Genomic DNA, 25,698 nt, shown 5'->3' on the forward strand with positions numbered 1-25,698 from the left:
TGAGGTTTTTGGATGTTTTACCATGATTCTTTCTTGAGGCCAAACATAAGATAGAGAAGTATGGGAAGTGATAAGAATGGCTTCAGGACCAGGGAAACCTCAACTTCAATAGTTTCATAAGAACAGGAGGGAATCTATTTGCCAATTCTATTTGTGGATTCTACATTCTTGACCCAGTTGCACTGAATCCATGATAAAATTCCCCCTAACTTCATACAGTAGGAGCCACCAAAAGTAATATATATGTATATATATATATATATATATATATATACATATATATATATATATATATATATATATATATATATATATATATAAAATCAGCCACCAAAACTAGATAAGATTTAGGAAGCTAAGTGCATTCTACCAGGAACTGGATATAGGTCTTGCCTGAGAGAGAGCTGGAGCATATCAAATACAGGAGTGAATGTTAGTGGCAAACCAGTGAACTGAAAACAGACCTCTTGTTGGTAGGTTTTGAGAAAGGATTACAAGAGTTGAAGGTGCTGTTAACCCCAAAAGAAAACAATGTCAATGAAACAGAGCTTTCTGGTAATAGACCAATATTCAAAGAATGAACACGGACAGACCTATGGCTCCAAATGTATATTTGGCAGAGGATGGCGTTGCTGGCACCAATGGAAGGAGAAGTCCTTGGTCTTATGGTGGTTTGTCACCCAGTTCAAGGAAATGTCAAGGGGTAGAAGTATGGTTAGATAAGAAAGGATTGTGAACAGGTAGTGATCTTATGGGCAGGAAACTAAGAAAGGAAATAATATTTTAAATGTAAATATAGACTCATCCACTTTAAAAACACTAAAATTTTATAAAAAATAAGAAAGATATAAAAATAAAGAAAACTGCCAACTAATCACAGTTATTCACTCAGAAATCTATAGTGGTATTCAGAGTAATACTAGTGGAAAGACAAAGATGATGGAAGTCTCAATTAGAAGAACTTCTCTCTCCCAGATATCAATGTCAGACACAAACTGCACTATAGGTATCCAAATCTTGGAGGAGTTTCCTCTGAGCTGTGGACATAATACTTGTCCATCCTTCTTCTTTAGGACCTTTTTCTTAGGACAAAAATAATAAAGGCCATAGCTCTCAGAGAAACAACTGTGCCATCTCAAACTCTTGACTTTGCAATAAAGAAATGAATGATATAAATCCTCTGACATCCAGGAATCATTAGATCAGGGAAGTCCAGATGCTTCAGTGAAGCTTCCAGATCTTGATTCCCATATGAGTAAGGCTCAGATCAAGTCTATCTCTTCAGTGATACCACTCAACCCCTACCAAGGGCTCTCTGAACTTTCCCAGTACCACTTATTTCTTCATTTTTTTAATACTAAGACAGAAGGCAAGCTTCCTTCCTCTCTTCTCTGATCTCTTCATCCTGTTTGTACTCCCTCCCAAATGGCTGTTTACTCTGAATAAGTGGCCTATTAGTAAACTGGAGAGGTACTGAAGGAATATCTGAGAGGCAGTTCCTGTCAGGACAATACTTGTTACATCACAGAAGAAGCTAGGGCTCTCCAGTTACAACAGATTTTTCAGGTGGTGCCTATTTATTATGTCACTGATAACTGGCAGGGCCTACCTACTGAACAGCTTTCCTTACATTGACCAGATTCAAGGGTGTCCTTTCTAGGTCTGTCTCCTTTGGCACAGTGGAAACCTTTACGTACTCCATCTCTCTAAAGCTACAGAATTCTCTCTGCATCACTCGTGGTTACATGCTCTGATGGAGAAAGTTAGTCAGGGCCTTGGCATGTGTCCCAAAGATCTAAGAATATGGAGTGCAGGAGATTCTACTGGATAATAATTTTATCCCTAGTTCCATTCCTCTGGCTTATAGTACAATTTCCTCAGATATCTCTCTTTTCTAAAGGCCAGTATTTTCCCTACAGACCTTTAGTTTAGTGAATATTTTATTAAAATTTTTTGTACATTCCTTGATAGTGGAATATATATATTGCTGAATGTGTACTCAAATGTTCTATTATCCTATTCCATTTTTTTGTTATGATTTTGAAACAAAGGGGCCCAGCTCTATAGTTCTGAATATCTTGTATTTACTTAAATGATAAACTCCCAAATCCTTATTTTATCCAAAAATTACCAGATATTAGTAAAAGAAACGACAGCATAGACTATATGATGCATTTCTGTAGTCGCATTAGATAGCAGTTCTCTAATATCTATCTTCCTGTGTTTCAAGGGCCAGACTTGAGGGTTTTGGATGCTTTACCATGATTCTTTCTGCAGTCCAAAAATAAGGTTCATGTCATGGGCTGAGGGATGAGGGGCTTGAGGTCCAGTGAATCTTTTACTTCAATAGGTTCATAAGAATAGGATGGAGTCTCTTTGGCTTAGTCATTTGTGGATTCTAAATTCTTGACCTAGTTTCACAGAATCCTTGTTAAAAATCAACGAAACACCCTAGCTGTATGAGGCACCAAATATATCTTAGCCATTCTGATTGGTGTGCTGTGGAACCTCAGGATTTTTTTTTATTTCCATTTACCTAGTGGCTAAGAATGTGGATATTCCTCAGTTGAGAATCCATTGTTCAGCTCTACACACACACACACACACACACACACACACACATACACACACACAGACACACACACACACACAGACACACACACACACTCAGCAACCAAATGTAGATAAGACTGATGAAGCTAAGGAGTCTATGCTGCCAGTGAACTGAAAACGGACATCTTTTTGGTAGAGTTTGAGAAAGGATTAAAAGAGCTAAAGGTGCTTTCAACCCTATAAGAACAACAATGATAATGAACCAGAGATTTCTGGTACTAAACCAATATTCAAAGACTATACATGGATAGAACTATGGCTCCAATGGCATCTGTGGCAAAGGATAGCGTTGTTGGTCACCAATGGAAGGAGAAGTCCAATGGAAGGAGAAGTCCTTGGTACTGCCTGGGTTTGACTCCAAGTTCAAGGGAAAGTCAGGGGGCAGTAAGGTGGGTTATATAAGAAGGTTAGCGGATTTAGATAGGGCAATTATGGAAAAGAAACTGAAAAAGGAAATAACATTTGAAATGCAAATGTAGAAATATCCAAATAAAAAAGCAATAAAATTGTATTAAAAATAAAAAAAATGAAAGAAAGAAAAGAAACCTGCCAGATAATCAAACCTATTGACAGAGAAATCCAAACAGTCACTGTCTGGAAATGGTATTCAGTGTAATACTAATGGAAAGACTGAGATGATGAAGTCTCAACTAGATCCCTTCCAGATATCAGTGTCAGACACAAATTGCACTACAGGTATACAAAGCTTGGAGGCATTTACACTGAGTTGAGGACACAATACTTGTCTTTTCTTTGTTTCTTTGGACCTTTTTCTTCAGGGCAAAAAGAGTAAAAGCCATGAGCTCTGAGGAGAACAACTGTGCCCTTCCCAACAACTAGCTTTTGGAATGAAGAAATTGATTATATAAAAACTCTGATTTACAGGAACCATAAGAAAAGAGAAGTCCAGATGCTTCTGAGAGGGTCCCAGCTCCTGATTTGCATATGTGGATGGCTCAGATCAAGGCTATCTGTTCAGCAATACCAGTCAACCCCTACCAAGGAGTCACTGAGTTTTCCCAAGCACACATATTACTTCCCTTTTTTAGACAAAGACAGAATGGCAGTTTCCTTCTACCCATTTCTGATCTTTTCATCCTCTTTGTTCTTACTCCAAAATGGATGTTTATTCTGAATTAGATGCCTATTACTGAACCCTAGAGGTACTGAAGGAATACCTGAGATGCAGATGAAGTCATGACAACAATTGTGACATCACAGAAGAAAAATCTCTCCAGGTTACAAGAGATTTTTCAGGCAAGGCCTAATGATGATATCACTGAGAACTGCCATGGCCTACCTGCTGAACAGCTTTCCTTACATTGACCATATTTGAGGGTGTCCTTTCCTGGTATGTCTCCTGTGACACAGTGGAAACCTTTATATCCTCCATCTCTGTAAAACTATAGATTTCGCTTTGCTTTATATGAGATTACATGCTCTGAACAGAAAAAGTTAGTCAAGGGCTTGGAATGGGTAGAAAAGGTCTTTTAACATAGAATGGATGGGATTCTTTTGGATATTAATGTTATTCCCAGGTACATTTCGTGAAATACAGTTCAATTTTGTTTCTCTTCTCTGCTTCCCAAAGGCCAGTATTTTCACTACGGACCTTCAATTGAATTAATATTGTGTTTCACTTTCTTACTGTACATTCCTCGATATGGGACTTAATAAATATTTCTGAATGTGTACTCAAAAATTCGGTATTCCAATTCCTTTTTCTGCAATGATTTTGGAAACAAATGTGGCCCAGCTCTAGAATGAGTATAACATTGTACATATTGTATACCTACTTGAAATGATAAACTCATAAATCCTAAATTTATCCCAAAATTACCAGACATCAGTAAAGCAAAAAAAAAAAAAAAAAACATGGACTGTAGAATTCGGTTCTCTAGTCCAATTTGATACCAGTCCTGCATTATCTACCTTACTGTGTTCCCGTGGCAAGACTAGAGTGTTGTGGATACTTGACTATGATTCTTTCTTCAGGCCAAACATAAGATTCACGAGGTTTGGAAGAGTGAGGAATGGCTTGAGGTCCTCAGTTTCATTAGGTTCATAAGAACAAGAGAGAGTCTACTTTGCACTGTCCTTTTTAGATTCTACTTTCTTGACATTATTCCCCAGAATCCATGTTAAAATTCCATCTAATTTCATATCTGTAGGTTACATATGTATATATATATATATATATATATATATATATATATATATATATAGAGAGAGAGAGAGAGAGAGAGAGAGAGAGAGAGATGGAGATGCAGATGTAGATATAGATATACAGATATATATATATACAGATATATATATATATATATATACATATATATGTATATGGGTATATATATATATATATATATATAGAGAGAGAGAGAGAGAGAGAGAGAGATGGAGATGCAGATGTAGATATAGATATACAGATATATATATACATATATATATGTATGTATATATATATATATATATATATATATATATATATATATATATATATATCAGCCACCAAAACTAAATAAGATTGATGAAACTTAAAATTGCATGATCAGAAGATATGGATATAGGTCTTTCCTGAGAGACACAGCTAGAACATGTCAAATACAAAAGTGAATTGTAGTAGCAAAAAAGTGAACTGAAAGCACATCTCTTGTTGGTAGATTTTTGAGGAAGGATTACAGGAGCTGAAGGAGCTTTCAGTCCAATAAAAAAGACAATGCCAACGAACCGGAGTTTTCTTGTAATATATGAATATTCAAATATAGTACATGGATAGACCTATGGCCCCAACTTCATATGTAGCAGAGAATGTCCTTGCTGGGCACCAATAGAAAGAGATGCCCTGGGTCTAACCTAGGTTTTATTACCAATTCAAGGGAATTTCAAAGGGCAGTAAGGGGAATTATATAAGAAGTGTGGGGGGACGGGGAGGGATCGTATGGACAGGAAACTGGGAAAGGCAAAAATATTTGAAATGTAAATATGGAAAAATCAAATAAAAAAGCAAAAAAAATTGCTAAAAATAAAAAGAATTAAATATGTTAAACATAAGAAAACTGCCATCTAATCAGACATATTGACTGAGAAATCTGAAGGGTCACAACCAGGCAATGGGAGACAGAGTAATATTAGTGGAAAAATGATAGGATGAACTATAAACATGTCTCTCTCCCGAATACCAGTATCAGAGTCAAACTGCACTTTAGGTATCCAAATAATCGAGGAGTTTACTCTGAGCTGAAGACACAATACTTGTCTTTCACTTCTTCCTTAGGACCTTTTTCTTCTGAGCAAAAAAAAAATAAATAAATAAAAGCCATCAGCTCTAAGGAAAAGAACAGTGCCCTTCACAACGCCTGGTTTTTGGGATAAAGATATTAATGATATAAACTCTCTAACAGGAACCACTTGAAGCAGGGAAGTCCAGATGCTTCTGACAGGCTCCGAGCTCCGAGCTCCTGATCCCATGTGTGGAAGGCTCAGATCAATTCTATCTCTTCAAGGTAACTACTCAACTCCTACCAAGGACTCAGTGAGATTTCTCTGGGTGGACATATTTCTTCCTTTTTTTATACCAAGGCAGAAGTCCATCTTCATTCTCCCCATCTCTGAGCTTTTCATCCTCTTTATTCTTACTCCCAAATTGATGTTTCCTCTGAAATAGAGGCCAATTAGTAAAACCTATAGGTACTGAAGGAATATACGAGAGGCATTGCAGACATGACAACATGATATCACAGGAGAAACTAGGGATCTCCAAGATACAAGATATTTTTTCATGGAGGGCCTAATGATGATGTAACTGAGAATTTCCATGGCCTACCTCTAAACAGCTTTCTTTACATTGAGCAGTTTCGAGAGTGCCGTTTCCAGGTATGTGCCCTGTAACACAGGGGAATCCTTTATGTACTCTGTCTCTCTAAAGCTAGAGACTTCCCTTTGCTTCATTACTGTTTACATGTTCTGAATGGACAAAGTTAGTCAGGGTCTTGGCAGGGGTAGAAATGATCTAGACACACAGAGTAGAGGAGATACTTCTGGATAATAATTTTATTCCCAGTTCAATTCCTGTGACATACAGTGCAATTTCCTAGGTTTTCTCTGTTTCCTAAAGGACAGAATTTGCCCTACAGTATTTTGACTGAATATTGTATTACACTTTCTTATTGTACTTCTTTTATTGGAGACTTTGTATATATTCCTTTGTATATATATATATATATATATATATATATATATATATATATATATATATATATATATATTTGTGTACTCAAAAACTGTATTTTTCAATTCATTTTTTGCACTGATTTTGGCAACAAAGAGGGTCGAGCTATAGAGTAAATCTAAGACTTTAAATATAGTGTACCTAATTCAAATGATAAACTCCCAAATCATAATTTTATCCCAATATTACCAGACATCAGTAAAGCAAAGGACAAAATGAAGTACAGATTATGTTTCTTGTAGTCCCATTAGATATCAGTACTCTAATATCTGAATTCCTGAGTTCACAGGGACGGACTTGAGGGTTTTAAATAAATTACCCCGATTCTTTCTTCTGGTAAAACATAAGATTCAGGAGGATGGGCAGGGAGAAAAATCACTTGAGGTCAAGATAAACCTCAACTTCAATAGTTTCATAAGAACAGGAGGGAGTCTATTTGACATTGTCATTTGGTGATTCTACATTCATGACCTAGTTTCCCAGAAAACATGTTAAAATTCCACCCAACATCCTAGCTGTAGGAGCCAGCAAAATGTGTGTGTGTGTGTGTGTGTGTGTGTGTGTGTGTGTGTGTGTGCATACATTTTCTATATATATTTCAGACACCAAAATTAGATAAGATTGATGATGCTAAGAAGTGCATGCTGTGTGGAAAACAAGGGCACTGGAGAAAAATTCCTGAAGAAACCATGGCCTATGATCTAAGATCAAGAATCAACAAATGGGATCTCATAAAACTGAAAAGCTTTTGAAGGCAAAGGATACTGTGGTTAGGAAAAAACAGCAACCAACATATTGGGAAAAGATCTTTACCGATCCTACAACAGATAGAGGGTATATATATATATATATATATATATATATATATATATATCTCCAAACTCAAAAAGTTAGACAGCCGCAGGGAGTCAAATAACCCTATTAAAAATGGGGTTCAGAGCTAAACAAAGAATTCACAGCTGATGAACACGGAATGGCAGAGAAACACCTAAAGAAATGTTCAACATCTTTAGTCATAAGGGAAATAAAAATCAAAGCAAACCTGAGATTTCACCTCACACCAGTGAGAATGGCTAAGATCAAAATCTCAGGTGACAGCAAGTGCTGGCAAGGTTGTGGAGAAAGAGGAACACTCCTCCATTGTTGGTGGGATTGCAGACTTGTACAACCCTTCTGGAAATCAGTCTGGAGGTTCCTCAGAAAATTGGACATTGAACTACCTGAGGATCCAGCTATACCTCTCTTGGGGATATACTCAAAAGATGCCCAAACATATAAAAAAAAAACACGTGTTCTACTATGTTCATAGCAGCCTTATTTATAATAGCCAGAAGCTGGAAAGAACCCAGATGCCCTTTAAGGGAGGAATGGATACAGAAAATGTGGTACATCTACACAATGGAATATTACACAGCTATCAAAAACATCGCCTTTATGAAATTCATAGGCAAATTGATCAAACTGCAAAATATCATCCTGAGTGACGTAACCCAATCACAGAAAAACACACATGGTATGCACTCATTGATAAGTGTCTATTAACCCAAATGCATGAAATATCCTAGATGCACAGAACACGTGATACTCAAGACGGATGATCAAAATGTGAATGCTTCACTCCTTCTTTAAAAGTGGAACCAGAATACACTTGGCATGGAATAGGGAGGCAAAGATCAAATGAGCGGCAGAAGGAACACCCATTCAGAGCCTGCCCCACATAGGGCCTATACATATACAGTCACCCAATTAGAAAAGATCGATGAAGCAAAGAAATGCAGACTGACAGTTACCACATGTAAATCTCTCCTGAGAGGCACAGTCAGAATACAGCAAATACACAGGCGAATGCCAGCAGCAAACCAATGATCTGAGAAAGGGACCTGCGTTGTAAGAATCAGAAAAAGGACTGGATGACCCTGAAGGGGTTCGAGACCACATATGAACAACAATACCAACCAACCAGAGCTTCCAGGGAGTAAGTCACTACCCAAAGACTATACATGGACTGACCCTGGACTCTGACCTCATAGGCATCTATGAATATCCTAGTAAGAGCACCAGTGGAAGGGGAAGCCCTTTGTCCTTCTAAGACTAAATCCCCAGTGAACGTGATTGTTGGGGGGCTGGAGGTAATGGGGGGAGGATGGGAAGGGGATCACCCATATAGAATTGGTTATACAATGGACACCTTTACATACTACATCTCCCTAAAGTTAGAAACTATTTCTTGCTTCATTAGTGTATACATGCTGTAAATGTAGAAGGTCAGGCACTGGGCATACAGAGAAAGGATCTAGGAACATGGGGTGAAGTAGATTCTTCTGGACAATCATTTTATTCCCAATTCCATTCCTCTGACATACAATTCAATTTCCTAGGTTTTCTATGTTTTCCACAAGCCAGTATTTTTTCTACAGACCTTTAATTGAATGAATTTCACATTACATTTTCTTATTTTACATTCCTTGATAGGGGACTTTATAAATATATTCCTGAATGTGTACTCAAAACTTCTGTTTTCCAATTCCAATATTTTAAATGATTTTTTCAACAAAGGGGACTCAGCTATAGAGTATAATAATTTAAATATTATGTACCTACTTCAAAGGATAAACTCCCTAAACCTTATTTTATCCAAAAATTACCAGACATCAGTAATGCAAAAAACACCATGGAGTGTAGAATGCAGTTCTCTTGTCTCATTAGATATCAGTTCTCATATATCTACCTTCCTGTGTTCCCAGTCCCTGTCTTGAGGGTTTTGGATGTTCTACCATGATTATTTCTACAGGCAAAACATAATATTCAGGAGGATGGGCAGTGAGAGGAATGGCTTTAGGTCCAGTAAAACCTCAAAACCAATATGTTCATATGAACAGGAGGGAGTCTATTGGTCATATTCATTTGTGGATTATAAAATCTTGACATAGTTGTGCAGAATCCATTTTGAAATTGCACCTAACCAGCTGTACGAGCCAAAAAATGTATATTTACTAGCCACAAAAACTAGATAATGTTGATAAAGCTAAGCAGTGCATTCTGCAAGGAAGCTGATATAGATCTTCCCTGAGAGACACAGGAAGAACCTGTCAAGCAGAGAAGTGAATGCAAGTGGCAAACCAGTGAACTGAAAACAGACCTCTTGTTGGTATATTTTGAGAAAGAATTAAAGGAGCTGAAGTGGTTTTCAACCCCATAAGAACAACAATGCCAATGAACCAGAGCTTTCTGGGTCTAAACCAATATTCAAAGACTAAATGGACAGACCTATGGCTCCAACTGGATATGTAGCAAAGGATGGCTTTTTTGTGCATCAACAGGAGAAGCCCTTCATCCTCCCTGGGTTTGACTCCCAGTTCAAGGGAATGTCAAGGAGCAGTAAGGGACATTGTAGAAATGGGGAGAGGGACAGTTTAGGGATCTTATGGGCCGGAAATTGGGGAGGAAATAACATTTGAATTGTAAATATAGAATTATCCAATTGAAAAAAGGAATAAAATTTGCTAAAAAAATAAAAGAAATTAAAGTAAAGAAATCTGCCACCTAATCACACCTACTGATTCAGAAATCTAAAAGGTCACTGTCAAGGAATGGAACTCAGATTATTACTAGTGAAAAGACTGAGATGATGAAGTCTCAACTAGAAACAATTCTATCTCCCAGATATCAGTGTCAGACACAAACTGCAAAATAAGACCAATTTTTCCCTAAGTTTCAAACCACAGATGAAAATCACCACGTGATTCAGGTAGTCTCTTTACTCTCCTTAAAACAAACTTTAAACACCTTCTATTGTTGTTGTAAAAATTAATAAAAATAAAAAATAAAAAATAAAAATGAAACAGTAAATGTTTTTCTCTGGTTGGTTTACCCTGCTTGGGTTCCACACCTCAGTGCCCCAGATATCTGCTGGATATCTTGGCAGAAACACAGCCCAGCCACACACTTTCTTACAGTGAGACTCTTACATATAAAAACACACCACACAATAATCTTATTTCCAATTGGTAAGATATAATTGCCCACTTAAACATACAAAGCCCGGTACCATCTATCCCTTGCACCTTATATTTACCAAGTCTCCAGCTTCTCCCACAACGACTCCTTGCTTCTCCTCTCTCTCTCTCTTTCTTTACTCACTCTCCCAAATATATCAACCCTTTCATGCTTTAGTTTCTCTTTCTCTTACAAAGACTCCTAGCTTCTCCCCTCTCTCCATCTCCTGTCAATTCTAACTCTTCTCAGTTCCCCATCCTGTCTCTAAACCGTTCCCTTCTCCTCCTAGCTTCCTTCTCCTCCCCTATCTCCATCTCCTGTCTCTTCTAAGACTTCTCAGTTCCCCATCCTATCTCTAAACCATTCCCTTCTCCTCCTTGCTTCCTTCTCCTCCCTTCACAGTCCCAACTGTTCCATCCTCTCCCCCTCCTGCTCAGGTTCCACTGGCTCAACTGTCAGCAACTGTTCTCTCTAACCCTATTCTCTGAATCTAATCCCCCTCTTGCTCCTGACTTTTCCCTCTGTCCAAATCTCACGCTCTTGCCTTTATTTAACAAATTCAGAGAAAATTTCAAGGCAAACCACAACATTCTATCAATTCTACAATCAATATGCAACTTAAAACTCAGGGCTTTAGCCCAAAATATATCCATCACTTAAGCTCTCTACCCGGAGCCACAGATTTTTCTTTAACCTTAATAACTTCTACAATATATGTCTGCATTCACTCTGCCTGCTGTTACAGACATTTATCACAACTCTCAACTTGGTGGTAGTGACTAATTTTTCCTTATCTAAGTTCTGAAGCTTTTATGAAAATCCCCCCTGTTTCAGGAAATGTCCCTACACTCTTCTTTCTAAAACCAAATTTTATCACTTTTTAATAATACCTTTAATAATGAAGTACCTTGTGTAGCTAGGATTTAATCCCAAAATTCACTTGGAGCCCACCTTAAAAAGAATATGAGTATCCTGAAAAACTTTCTAAACAACTTTCTTTAAAAAGCAGCTTTAATCTCTTAACTCTCTGAGCTGCCCTTACTTATCACAGAGCAGCGGACCTACAGCCTGTCAGTACAGGCTGCTTCGCTTTTTCATTATTTGAATTCCTGGCCTTAAGTTATCACATGCCTTAACATAGAGCCTGTGTCCTCTTACTTAGAAAATAAAACTTTTCAGTAAACTCTAAGGAATGCTATTGGATTCTTGATCATCACCTTGGTTCATGATCTGTTGTAAAAAGAGAAAAGAAAAAAGTAATGTTGCCTTTTACACCGCTAGCACTGGCACCATATTGTCCCATGATATCTGGTAGATATCTTTTGGAAAACACATCCCCACTCCTTGGCTGCCCAGTGTCTCTTGCTGCCACACACTTTCCTATCCTCAAACCCTCATGTAAAAGAACACACAACACAATAATTTTGACCCAATTAATAAGATATAATTGCCCACTTAAACAAACAAAGCACTTTACCATCTATCCCTTAGGAACATTAATACCAACCTGTAAATACAGAGAGCAGAATCTTGACTTCACCTTCAATGGCTTCTCACCCTCTCCTCTTCCTGTCTCTCCCTTTTCCTCTAGTCTCCTCCTCTCCTTTCAAACATCTCTCCCGCCCATCCTTCCTTCTCCTCCAATGACAGGATTCCTTCTATCCTGTTCCTGCCCCTCACATGTACTTTACAAATTCAATGGGAGGTGGTTCTTGTGAAGTCACCTGAGTTCTGAGTACAAGACTAGGCAACTATCCTTGGGCCAGTGGATTTAGCATCAAAATACAGATAACTTCAGGGCAAACCACAACAAGTAGCTTTGATATCCTAGTGAAATCTTTCAAGCCGTTAAAAATTGCAAATGTGAACATGTACTAATTTTCTTCTCTTGCTTGATGGTGAAAAAAAGTGGTACCCAACACTGTATGAGACCTAGTATTACATAATACAAGTAGAGAAAACAAATTACTCCCAAGGCCAACGTAACTTCATAAGTAAGCAATTTGTTATAAAGTAACAAAGAACAAACAAAGTACTTTTTTCAGTTGGTTTCCCTTCACTGTAGGCAGCAATTTGAATTTCTAGAGCAATGGTTAAGTATTGTATTATTTATCATTAAAAGTACCCTCATAATAATCTTAAAAAAAAAAAGAAATCTAAACATCTGTATAAAAACGTCATATCTGCTTTAAATGATCAGAATATACGTCTGTGATTGGAAATCCTTATTAAATCTTATCAGGAAGCTGAGGGTAAAACTGGATCAGAAATGAGTCATCAACAGTCCAGCTTCTGTGACAGTCACACCATTACCTGTACCACCATTGTTCTTGATCCCTGACCTTAAAAGGTCCCAGCCTTTCCGAACATCAAATTGTTCCATATATATATATATATTTTACATCAGAGACAGTAGTGAAAACATCTTAGCCAGCTTCACGAACAATTTTATTTTCCCAAAAGCTTTTTAAGGGTTGTGGTCGTCTCTGACCATTGTACATTTCCTCAGGCAATGATGGAAGCACTGATCTGCCCCAGAGGCAATCCCTAAATGACCTTGACCACTGTTATTGCCAATACCAATAGTGCTGCCTTTTGAATGGTGGGAATCTCCATGAGGATTTTCATGCACTTCTTAGATTAAGAGAGATATGAGTGGTATAACCGAGCAACACTCTGCATGAAGTCCTCGTTGGGTTCATGACTCACCAATGCCCAATGAGACTGTGCTGAAGAGTGGGCCATACCCCAGGAGTTCTAAATCTCTATGCCATTTCTCCTTCTCAGGCCTTGGCCATACTCCATGTCAGAACCAAATTTGAACCATTCTTTTACCATGGATAGAATTTCAAATACTCTACTGATAGTGGGCATCCTTACATTGTCCTTGACTTTAATGGAATTGCTTTATGTTTCTCTCCATTTAGGTTGATGTAGGGTACCGACTTGCAGCTCATTGCTTCTATTATGTTTCTGCATAGGACTGGTATCCCTGCTCGCTCTTATCCTTTTAACATGAAAACGGTTTCGAATATTTTTGCAAGCCTTTTCAGCATCTAATCAGATTATCATGTGATTTTTTTCTTTTATTTTCATTAGGTAGTGCATTATATTGATGGATTTTCAGAAATTGAACCATCCCTGCCTCCCACTAGAAATTAATAATTGCACAGCATAACCTACAGAAGTGTTCTCATATTCACACACATACTCTAAGAGCTCCTCCAAAAAACAAAAACGAAACATGTTAACAAAAAAAGCCATGCACCCTACAGAACATATCTAATACTCACATACACACTCAAACATCCCAATCGAAAAAACAAAAACCAAAAAACATGCAATCAAAAAAAATAACCATGCTTCGACAACATCAAAATAGAATGAACTAAATATCACTTATCATTAATGCCTTTAAGCATTAATGGCCTCTACTCAATAGTAAAAGAACACAGGCTATCACAATGGATTTAAAAACAGGATCTATCCTTCTGTTGCACTCAAGAAACACAATCCAGCAACTGAGATAGACACAACCTCATACAAAGGTGTTTGAAAAGCTTTTCCAAGCAAATAGACACAAGAAACAAATGGCGTAGATATTCTAACATCCAGCAAATCAGACATGCAACCAAAAGTAATCAATAGAGTTGGGGAAGGACAATTCATATGCATCAGAAGAAAAATCCACCAAAATGCCATCTCGATTCTAGATGTCTATATGCCAAAGACAAAGGCAGCAATATTGCTGAAGCTTAAATATCAAATCGAACCTCACAAATGAGTAGTAGGGAATATCAATGTCCTACTCTTACCAAGGGCAGGCCATTGAGACAGAAATTAAAAAAAAATGATGTAACTAACACGGGGTTCAATTAAGTTGACCTCACTGATATCTAAATAATAATTCACCTGAATACAAAAGTAAACACTCTCCTTTCAGTACCTCATGGAACCTTATCCTAAACTGACCATGTTCTCACACTCTAAAAAAGCCACAAGAGATACAGAAAGACTGTGCTAACCAATGTATTTTCTCAGATGACAATGGATTAAAACTGGACTTCAACAATAAGAAAAAGTGTATAAACTCATTGAAATTCAATAACTCGCAACTGAAGAACCATCAGTTCAGAGAAGACATAAAAAAAAGCATTCCTAGAATTCAAAGAAAATGAAGGCACAGCTTCTCCAAACTTAAGGGAAATAAGGAAAGCATTGCTAAGAGTAACAGGCATATGCAGCACAAGGCGCTTTCATAAAGAAACCAGAGAGAACCAACACTAGCAACTTCCCAGCACACCCTAAGTCTCTAAAATAAAAAGAAGCAAATACATATTAAAGGAGGAGACAGCAAGAAATAATCAGACTCGGGGTGAAAGTGGTACATCAGAAACAAAGAATACAAAGATCAACAAAAAAAAAAAAATAGCTGGTTCCTTGGGAACATCAACAAGACAGACAAACCCTAAGACAGATAATGTACTAGGAGGAGAAATAGCATCCAAATCAGAAATGATCAGGGAGCCACATCGATGGACACTGATGAAAGTCACAAAATCCTTAGGTCTCACTTCAGAAACCTGGTGGTTACACAATTTGAAGCTCTGAATGAAATGGATGATTTTGTAGATGGATAACACTGACCACATGTAAACTGAGGTAAGATAAACTATGTAAATAGCTCTACAACACCTAAAGAGACAAAAGAGTAATTAAAAGTTTCCCCACTGAAAGAGCCACAAGGCCAGATTGTTTGAGCACAGAGTCCTACCAGATTTTCAAAGAATTCTCAACATACTCCAAAAAACAGAAACAGGAGGAAAATTGCCAAACTTATTCCTTGACAGCACAGTCACTCTGACACCTAAATCACAAAAGGACTTAACACAGCAAGAATTTCAGACGAACTTCCCTTAAGAACATAGGTGGAAAAAATACTAGGTAAAATTATAGAAAACAAAATCCAAGGACACATGAATATTCCATCCAGTGCCATCTAGTAGGCTTCCTCCTGTAGCTGCAGGAGTGGTTCAGTCTATGAAAATCGATCAAAGTGATTCACCATATAAGCAAACTGAAGTGTAAAAAATTCTGCCCTCAGCATTTCACATTAACTTGTGAGCTACACATGGAGTTAAACTTTGTTTAAGTTGCATATAAACCAATATATATATATATATATATATATATATATATATATATATATATATATATATACCTAGCTATACTACTCCTGGCCTTATAACTGAAAAGACCTCTGCCATACCTCAAGGACATGTGCTCCATAAGTTTCCTTACTGCTTTCTTCATAATAAGAAGGAAATAGAAATAACCCAGATGCCCCTCAACCAAAGAATGGCTACAGAAAATGTGGTTCATTTATAGTATGGAATACTATGCAGCTATGAAAATAAGTACATTGTGAGGATGTAGTCAAGTAGATGGAATGAGAAAGTATTGTTCTGAATGAGGTAATTGAGACACAAAATAACATGTACATATTCACTTAAAAGAAGGTATTAGCCATAAAGTACAGAATTCACAAGCTACGATCTACGGAACCAAAGAAGCTAAACAAGAAGAAAGGCCTAAGAAAATGCTTAAATTTCACTCAGAAAGATGAATAAAATAATGAGAGTAGGCAGATGGAAGGAAAGGATTGGGTGGTGAGAGGATGGGAAGGGAAATGGGGTTTGAGAATCATTTCTTGGGAGAGATGGGCAAGAGGGACAGACGGCAGGAGAATAAACTGAAATCAGTGACTGTCCAGGGTGGGTGATATCTGTATTATTTGCCTGCAATCTGGGATGTGTGAGGCTACCCCAGCATCCATGAGGGTGACTTTAGCTGAGATTCGTAGCAGTGGGGATACGGGTACTGAAATGGTCACTTTCCATAGCCACAGAGGACCCAAGGTGGAAGGATAATAACCCAAACACACTCCCAAAATTTTGACCCAGAATTTGACCTCTCTATAAGAAACACAAGTACAGAGATGGAAGAGGAAATGAGGGAATGGCGACAAGGTAAGTGGCCGGATGTGAGACTTATCCTATGGGCAAACGGCAAACCCTGACATTATTAATGGTCCTTTCTTATGTTTGCAGACAGGAGGGTAGCATTATTGTCCTCTGCAAGACTCAACAGAGCAGCCGACTGACACACGTGCACAGACATACGGCCAAATATCGAATGGAGCTCAGTGAGTCTCACTGAAGGGCTGAGGGAAGTGCAGACAGAGACAGAGGAGCACAATGATCTTCAGGTGGGGTCACTAAACCAGTCGCTTGTCTGTGGATCCTGTTCTCCTACCCGGGCTGCGTTTTCAGGACCTGGTGGGAGACGATGAATCTAGTTGAGTAGAGACTTGATGTGCCAGGGGAGAGGGTGAACCCAGAGGGGTCCTCCACTCTCTCAGATAAGAAGGGGAGAGGATAGAAGGAGGGAGTATAAATGGTAGGAGCCTGGAGGAGTATGGTTCCAGGGCAGCATTCAGAATGCTACCTGGTGAATAGATGCAACCATTCTAGCAAGGGACTCAGGCATGACATCACTGGGAAGGGGGCGGGACATCATGGGTGTGGGACATGACATCATGGTGGTGGGGCATGACATCACGATTATCCATCAGAAGTAATTATCTGGCTAAACATTCATCACGAGTGTCAGCTCCACAGGCTCACTGAAGATCCTAAACCATAGTTGTTAGTGAAGTTATATATTGAAAAACCCAGTCAATATCTTATCTTGTGTCCTTTCACCTGTACCAAATCGTTTGATCTCTTTGTTTGACTCTTGATAACTGTTTTGGAACCTCTTGGAATGTGTTCTGAGTAGGATTAAGTCTGTTTACTCTCTCAGAACAATTAAATGGTCACACCTGGGAGACTGGCAGAGTTGTCACTGGAATTTTGACTAATAGAAAGAGACTTATAGCAGTCCCACTATAAAAGAGCTTAATAACCATTGATATAATTTTAAGAATTATTGTAGGATCGTTATTAAGACTAAAGAATTCATCTACTTGTCTGTATACTAACACTACGGGACAGTACAACTTCATAGGCCTGCAGAGATGTGCTCCAAAGGTGCTATAACTCAATTATTGTTATATATGTCTAATAATAACAACAGGAATAGCATTTTAATAGCAGGAAACTTTCCCAAAATGAATCCATTACAGCCTTGCTTAATAAGGGTGTACCAGTTGTGGATTATAAAGTAATCCGATGCTGTTCATCTGAGGATGATCACCTGCCAGTTATTAGCTTGTCCAGTCATGGCTCCTGACACTTTCTTCTCAGTCCCACATAGTACCTTCTCCAAAACTGACAATATGATCCATCACAAAACAGGCCTCAACAAATACAAGAAGACTGAATTAATCCCTTGCATCCTATGAGATCACTAAACACTAAGAATGGTCTTCAATAACAACAAGAACAACTAAAGACCCACATATACATGGTAGCTCAGGAATGATTTACTCGAGGAGAACTTGTTCAAGGAAGAAATAAAGAAAAAATTAAAGACACTTTTGAATTTAATGAAAATGAAGGCATAACTTGGGAACACAAAAAAGAAATTCTAAGAGGAAAACTCACAGCTCTGAGAGCCTCCACAAAGAAACAATTGCTATGATCCACTAGTAGTTTGACAGAACACCTGAAATCTCAGAACCAATACAAATCCAAATACACCAAGAGGACTATACAGCAGGAAATAATCAAACTCCAGACTGAAATCAACCAAGTAGAAACAAAAGGAATTATATAAAGAATCAACAAAACCAGGAGCTGGTTCTTTGAAAAATCCAGAAATAGGTAAATCCTTAGTATTCAAATTAAAAATAACAAAATCAGAATTGAAATAGAGATATAACCATAGAAAATGAGAAAACTCGAAAAATTATCAGATCCTACTATAAAAGCCTATGCTTAAAAAAACGGGAAAGTAAGGAATAAATGGATAATTTTCTATTCAGATACAAGTTACCAAAGTTGAAACAGGATCAGATAAACCATCTAAATACTCCCATAACTCATAAAGTAGTAGAAGCAGTCATTAAATATCTCCCAACCAAAGATCCCAGGACTGGAAAGGTTTAGTACAGAATTCTCTCAGACCTTCACAGAATACCTAATACCAATATTCTCCAAACTATTCAACAAACTAGAAATAGAAGAAACACTACACAATTCTTTCTCTGATGCCATAGTTATGCTTATAACTAAAGCAAACAAAGACCCATCAAAAAAAGAGAATTTCAGACCAATTTATTCATGAATATCCCTGCAAATATTCTCAGTAAATTTCTTTCAAACCAAATCCAAGAACACATCAAAACAATCATCCATCATGATCAAGTAGGCTTCATCCTGGAGATACTGGGATTGTTTAATATACAGAACCTGATCACTAATCAAACTAATCCCAGTATAAAAACAAATTCAAAGAAAAGAAAACAATTAATTATCTCATTAGATGCTGAGAAAGCATTTTACAGTTAAAAGTCTTGGAAATATCTTAAATTCAAGGACCATACTGAAGCACAGTAAAAGCAATATACAGCAAACCAGTAGCCAGCATCAAACTAAATGGAGAGAAATTTAATGCAATCCCACTAAAATCAGGAACTAGACAAGGACACCCACTCTTTCCCTACCTTTTCAATATAGTATTCGAAGTCCTAGCCAGAGTAATTAGACAACAAATGTAGGTAAACAGACTAATATTGCAAATGAAGTATTCAAAATGTCACTATGTGCAGATGATGTGGTAGTATATTTAATTGGCCCCAAAATTTCCACCAGTGAATTTATAAGCCTAATAAACAACTTTAGCAAAGTGGCAGGGTAAAAAATTGATTCAAACAAATCAGTACTCTACTCAAAAGAGAAATAGACTGAGAAAGAAATTACAGAAATGACACACTTGACAATAGTCAAAAAGCATATGAAATACTTCAGTGTGACTCTAACCAAGCAAGTGAAAGATATATATGACAAGAACACATGTCTCTGAAGAATTAAATTGAAGGTCTCAGAAATTAGAAAGATCTCCCATGCTTGTGTATTGACAGGACAAATGTTGTGAAAATGTCCATTTTGCCAAAAGCAATTTACAGATTCAATTCAATCCCCATCAATATTACAAGTGAATTCTTCACAGACATAAAAATGACAGTTTGCCAATTTATTTGGAATAAAATAAATCCCAGGATAGAGAAAACTATTCTCAAAAATAAAAGCATTTTGGGGAAATCACCATCCCTGAGCTCATGTTGTGTTACAGAGCAATGGTGATGAAAAACTGTAATGTATTGGTATTGAGACAGGCAGGTAAATAAATGGAATAGAATTGAAGATGCAGAAATGAACCCACACAGCTATGGCCACTTGGAAATTGATAAAAGATCTAAAACCATTCAGTGGAAAAAACGATAGCATTTTTTAAAAAATTGTGCTGTTTCACCTGAAGGGCAGAATGTAGAAGAATGCAAATTAATCCATTCTTATCTCCTTGTACAAAGTTTAAGTAAATGTGGATTAAAGTCCTCCACATAAAGATCACCAGTGGAACAGGAAGCACTTGGTCCTGGTAAGACTGAAACCCCAGTGAATGTGATTGTTGGGGGAGGGTGTCAATGGAGGTAGGGTGGGGATGGGAACACCCATAAAGGGGAGGGGGAGGGATTAGTGGGATGTTTGCCTGGAAAACTGGAAAGGGAATAACACTGGTAATGTAAATAAGAAATACTCAAGTTAATAAAAAAATTAAAAAAAGACCTCCAAATAAAACCAGATACACTGAAACTAACTGATGAAAAAGCAGGGAAAAGCCTTGAACACTTTAGAATTGGGGAAAATTTCCTGAATACAACACCAAAGTCTTTTGTTCTAAGATCAAAAATTGAAAAATGAAACTTCATAAAATTTCAAAGTTTCTGTAAGGCAAAGGACACTGTCATTACTTCCATACAGCAACTAACATCTTGGGAAAAGATATTTAAAAATCCTATATCCGATGGAGCACTAATCTACAATATATACAAAAAATTCAATAAGCTATCCTTCAGAGAACCAAATAACACTATTTAATAGTGGACTACAGTTCTAAACACAAAAATTCTCAACTGATTAATATTGAATGGCTGAGAAGCACCTAAAGATATTTTCAACATCCTTAGTCCTTGGGGAAAAGCAAATCAAAACAATCCTGAGATTCTACCTCATACCACTCAGAATGGCTAAGATAAAAAAGTCAGGTGACAAAAGAGGCTGGCAAGGATGTGGAGAGAAAGGAACACTCTGTCACTGTTGAAATTGCAAGCTCTTTAAATACTCTGGAAACCGGCTGGAGGTTCCTCAGAAAATTGAACGTAGTATTTACTACTTGAGGACCCAGCTGTACCATTCGATGGCATATATCCAAAACTTGCTCCAACCTACAACAAGTTCACATACACCACTATGTTTATAACAGCCTTATTTATAAAGGACCGAAGCTGGAAAGAGCCCACATGTCCCTCAAAAGACAAACAGATAAGGTGGTACATTTACACAATGGTGTGGTACTGAGGTATTAAATAGAATGACTTCAGGCAATTCTTAGGCAAATGGATGAAACTAGAAAATATCCTGAGTGAAGTAACCCTAACACAAATAAAGGCACATGGCATTCACTCACTGGTAAGGGGGTAATCTCTTGAATTTCTCAGATACTAAGGATGTGACAGGTTCCCTGGACCTAACATTGATGACATTAGACAACATACACAACAACAGTGATATTGAACCTGAAGACACCACCTGCAGTAGATAGACATGGTCCACAGTGCAAGAATGGGACAACTCACCCATCTCTTATTAAATCACAGTTATCCCTGTCTAGTGGAAATGCAGGGCAAAAATGCAGCAGAGGCTGAAGGAAAGGCCATCCAGAGATCTGCAGACACCAAACTGGACACTGTTGCTGATCTTGAGATCTGCTTGCAAACTGGAGTCTGGTATGCCTAACCTCTGAGAGGCTCTGCCAGCACAGCCAACCATTGAACTGAGCCTCGAGATCCCAATGGAAGATGTAGGGGAAGGCCTGAAGGAGCTGAAGGGGATTGTAATTAGAGGTCGAATAACGATATCAATTAAGCAGACACCTCAGAGCTCCCATGGCCCTAACAACCAACCATAGAATGTATATGGTCTGGTACCCTACATATGTAGCTGAGGACTGCCTCATCTCACATCAGTGGAAGGGGAAGCACTTGGCCTTTAGATGCTTGATGTCCCAGAGAAGAGTGATTCTAGAGGGGTGAGGCAAGAATGAGTGGGAGATTTGGGGAGGCACCCTCTTAGAGACAAAGTGGAGGAGTATACTGTGGGGTGGTTTATTAACAGGGACTGGAAAGTGGTTAATATTTGCAATGAAAACGAAAACAATGATTAATAATACTAATAATAAAGGAGTGGCATTTTCCATACATTATTTTACTGCACAGGTTAGCTTGGAACATTTATTGTTGCCTAGATGCATATTTCTTCCTACAGTTTCTGATTTCTTGTTTTCTGAGGAGTGTAGCCTTAGGTCTTTCTCTTCATTCAAAGAAGGCATAACACTTAACTCCTTTCTCCAAGCAAGGGTGATTGTAGATATGTCTGTAAAAGGCAGGAGCCATTTCTACAATCTAATTGGGGGTCACCAAAAGAATTAATTACAAGCAAAATTTGTAACACGAACAGTATGTGTTCAATAAACTTACTAGTATTGAATGCATCCCAGGATTTCTAGCCAGGCAACTGTGTACGATAACAAGAGACATTTAGAATTTCAATATATGTGACTAGAGAAAATACATTCCATTGAGTAGCATACTCAATATTTCAAAAATATCATCATGGAAATAATATTAAGAGCTTTAGGACGAGAAAAAATAATGAACACCAAGTCACAAGCATCACAGAAACACCTGGAAGTCACATGGAATTCTAATATCAATCACATGCATTCTATGCTCTATTCATATCCTATCACATGTTCATTCCCTAACACAGTCCACCAGTGATTTTCTAGTCCCTGCAGTCTCTGAGGAGCAAGGGTCTGGATCAGCTTTTCACATTCGGTTTTGAGGCTCCAAGACACATGACTGCACCACTGATGGCCTTCAGTTTACAGGAAACTACCCTGTTTTAAGAGTCGCTTGACTGCACAGTGTCTTAAGCACTCCTTGCCCTTTCCATTCATGTTGATCCTTCCAGAATCCCTTGTCTTGGCCCCTGACAGTGTGCACAAGAGCAGACAGCACTCTGGATTCAAAGGAGGAGAGTCGACAGGGATCCTCCCCATTCAGAAAGCTTGGATGATCGCCCGCTACTACAAGCAGAATTGACAAGTGAGGCAGCTCCTGACTGGGCCATGAAGACCTCGCGACTGCCTCGTGCAGACCTCGCGACTTCCCGGTGCAGACCTCACGACCCCCGTGCAGACCTCGCGACTGCACCATGCAGTCCTCGCTACTGCCCCGTGCTAACTCGAGGACAGGCCCTCTCGAGCTTTGGTTGTTTCCTGAGATCAATGGTCACTCGAGATTTCCCTGCTTTGCCTTCCGGACTTGTCCAAAGTTCTCGGGAGAGAGAGCAATACTCAAATGATAAAGCTCAACTGATGTTCCTCACCACTGGGAAGTACATTCACTGCCACTTCACGAGTAGTAGCCCATTTGCCATTTCTTGTTCAATTTCCTAACGGCTAAAAGGCCAGATGTGTGGAGAGAGGCCAGTGAGCTTCATCCCGGACTTTACCCTCTGACCATGCACCGCCGATTTCCCAGCCTCCTCGGCCTTGGAACGCCTTTAGATTCCCCCAAGATGATTATAACACCGGACTCCAATGGGGGAAGCACTTTAAGGGTTCCCAGTGTTCGCCACCTGAGACCGCCTTCAGTGTCCCCCAACCGGATTATAACTTCCTACACCAGTGTGGGAAGCAATTGAACAGCAGAGACCCGAGCGACTTTGTACCTCCCGGACTACTTAGACGCACTCGGTACAAGTTCAGATGCACAAAACCCTATGAAGACCAGAGATTCAAAAAAACCTGATATTCGTGCTACAGAAAAGCTACGGAAACTCGAAGATCATATGAAGGCTTCAGTCAGTAAGGGGGTCCTAGACCACAGACCGGAACTGACAGAGAAGAAGAAATGGACAGTTCCACTTCCTCTGAGGGTTCCTGAGGGCATGAGTAATTCACTGACCAAGGATAGCAGATCACTGAGTAACCCACTGACCAGGGATACCAGAACATGTGCTTACATCCTGCTACCAGAAAAAGAGTGGCCGCATCTTTAGTGCTCATTCTTGGGAAGATGAAAAAAAAAAGTGGGTTATTTCTACTGGGTTTGAAGAAAATATGGACTTTGACGAGTTGGTAGCCAGAGTGCCTGCAACATCTACAAAACACAGTACTGGAGAGAACACTGAAAGATTCAAAGTAGATCACACTGTGCCTGGGCCACCTTCTGCTGACTCTTCTACTGACAAACTTGGACAGGTAATTTCCCCACACTTTCCAGGTTCCCAACATCCTTCCCTATCTAGACATGGAGAACTTCGATCTCCCATTTTACCCCAAGATGTTACTACCCACCCAAGACTTTGCGGAAATAACCAAATGTTTCCAATGTTCTATAGGGTTATTCCACATTTGCCCAAGTGTCCAAAATTCTTCCCACAGATACTGAACGGAAAATGATACATTCTCCTCTTCCAGAAGGAGTGTTTTTTTTTTCTTCAATCTTTATTAACTTGGGAATTTCTTATTGACATTTCAAATGTTATTTGCTTTCCAGGTTTCCATGTTAACATTTTCCTAGCCCCTCCCACTCCCCTTCTACAGGGGTGTTACTGTCCGATTCTCCCCCAAATTACTGCCCTTCTCCCAACAATGCCATTCACTGGGGGTTCAGTCTTGGGAGGACCAAAGACTTCCCCTTCCACTGGTGCCCCTACTAGGCATTCAGTGATTCCTATGATTTTGGAGACCAGGGTCAGTTCATGTAAAGTCTTTGAGAAGTAGCTTAGTCCCTGGAAGCTCTGGTTGGTGGGCATTTTATTTCACATGGGGTCTCATGCCCCTTCAGTTCTTTTAGGCCTTTCTCTGATTCCTTCAACGGGGATCCGTTTCTCAGTTCAGAGGTTTGCTGCTGGCATTTGCCTAAGTATTTACCATTATCTGGCTTTGTGTCTCAGGAGACATCTACATCCAGTTCCTGTCAGCCTGCCCCTCATTGCTGCTTCATCCATTTATTTAGTTTGGTGGCTGTATATGTATGGGCCCCAATGACTGTTCCTTCATTCTCTTCTCTAAACATTGACACCCCGTGCCCTACTATGGGTATTCTTGTTGCCCTATTAAAGAAGGAATGAAGCATCCACATTTCAGTCATCCTTCTTGAAATTCCTGTGGTCTGTGCATCTTGGGAAATTAGAGCATTTGGGTTAATATCCGCTTATCATTGACTACATACCATGAGTGTTTTTTCTGTGATTGGGTTACCTCACTCAGGGTGATATTTTCTAGTTCCATCCACTTGCCTATGAATTATATGATGTCATTTTTTGAGAGTTGAGTAGTATTCCTTTGTGTAGATTTATCACATTTTCTGTATCCATTCCTCTCTTGAAGGGCATCTGGGTAATTTCCATCTTCTTCTGTGAATATAGTGGAGCATGAGTCTTTGTTGTATGTTGGAGAATGTTTTGGGTATATGCTCAGGGGAGATATACTTGGGTACATAGATAGTGCAATGCCCAGTTTTCTAAAGAAGCTCACAGAATGATTTTTACCAGTCTGCAATCCCA

The 25,698-nt window shown here is 38.6% G+C and overlaps 1 long non-coding RNA gene across 1 annotated transcript in view; it reads left to right on the plus strand.

Moving 5' to 3' along the window:
• The first annotated feature begins 801 nt into the window (after nucleotides 1–801).
• Nucleotides 802–25,698, plus strand: part of LOC134484702 (uncharacterized) — a 30,472-nt gene continuing 5,575 nt past the window's right edge. The window contains exons 1-3 of the long non-coding RNA XR_010062381.1: nucleotides 802–3,964; nucleotides 6,015–6,116; nucleotides 16,948–17,105. This is a non-coding gene — a long non-coding RNA (uncharacterized LOC134484702). The remainder of the gene's footprint in view (nucleotides 3,965–6,014; nucleotides 6,117–16,947; nucleotides 17,106–25,698) is intronic.

The sequence above is a fragment of the Rattus norvegicus genome (assembly GCF_036323735.1).
Source record: "Rattus norvegicus strain BN/NHsdMcwi chromosome Y unlocalized genomic scaffold, GRCr8 chrY_unlocalized_31, whole genome shotgun sequence".
In the NCBI taxonomy this organism is placed as follows: domain Eukaryota; kingdom Metazoa; phylum Chordata; class Mammalia; order Rodentia; family Muridae; genus Rattus; species Rattus norvegicus.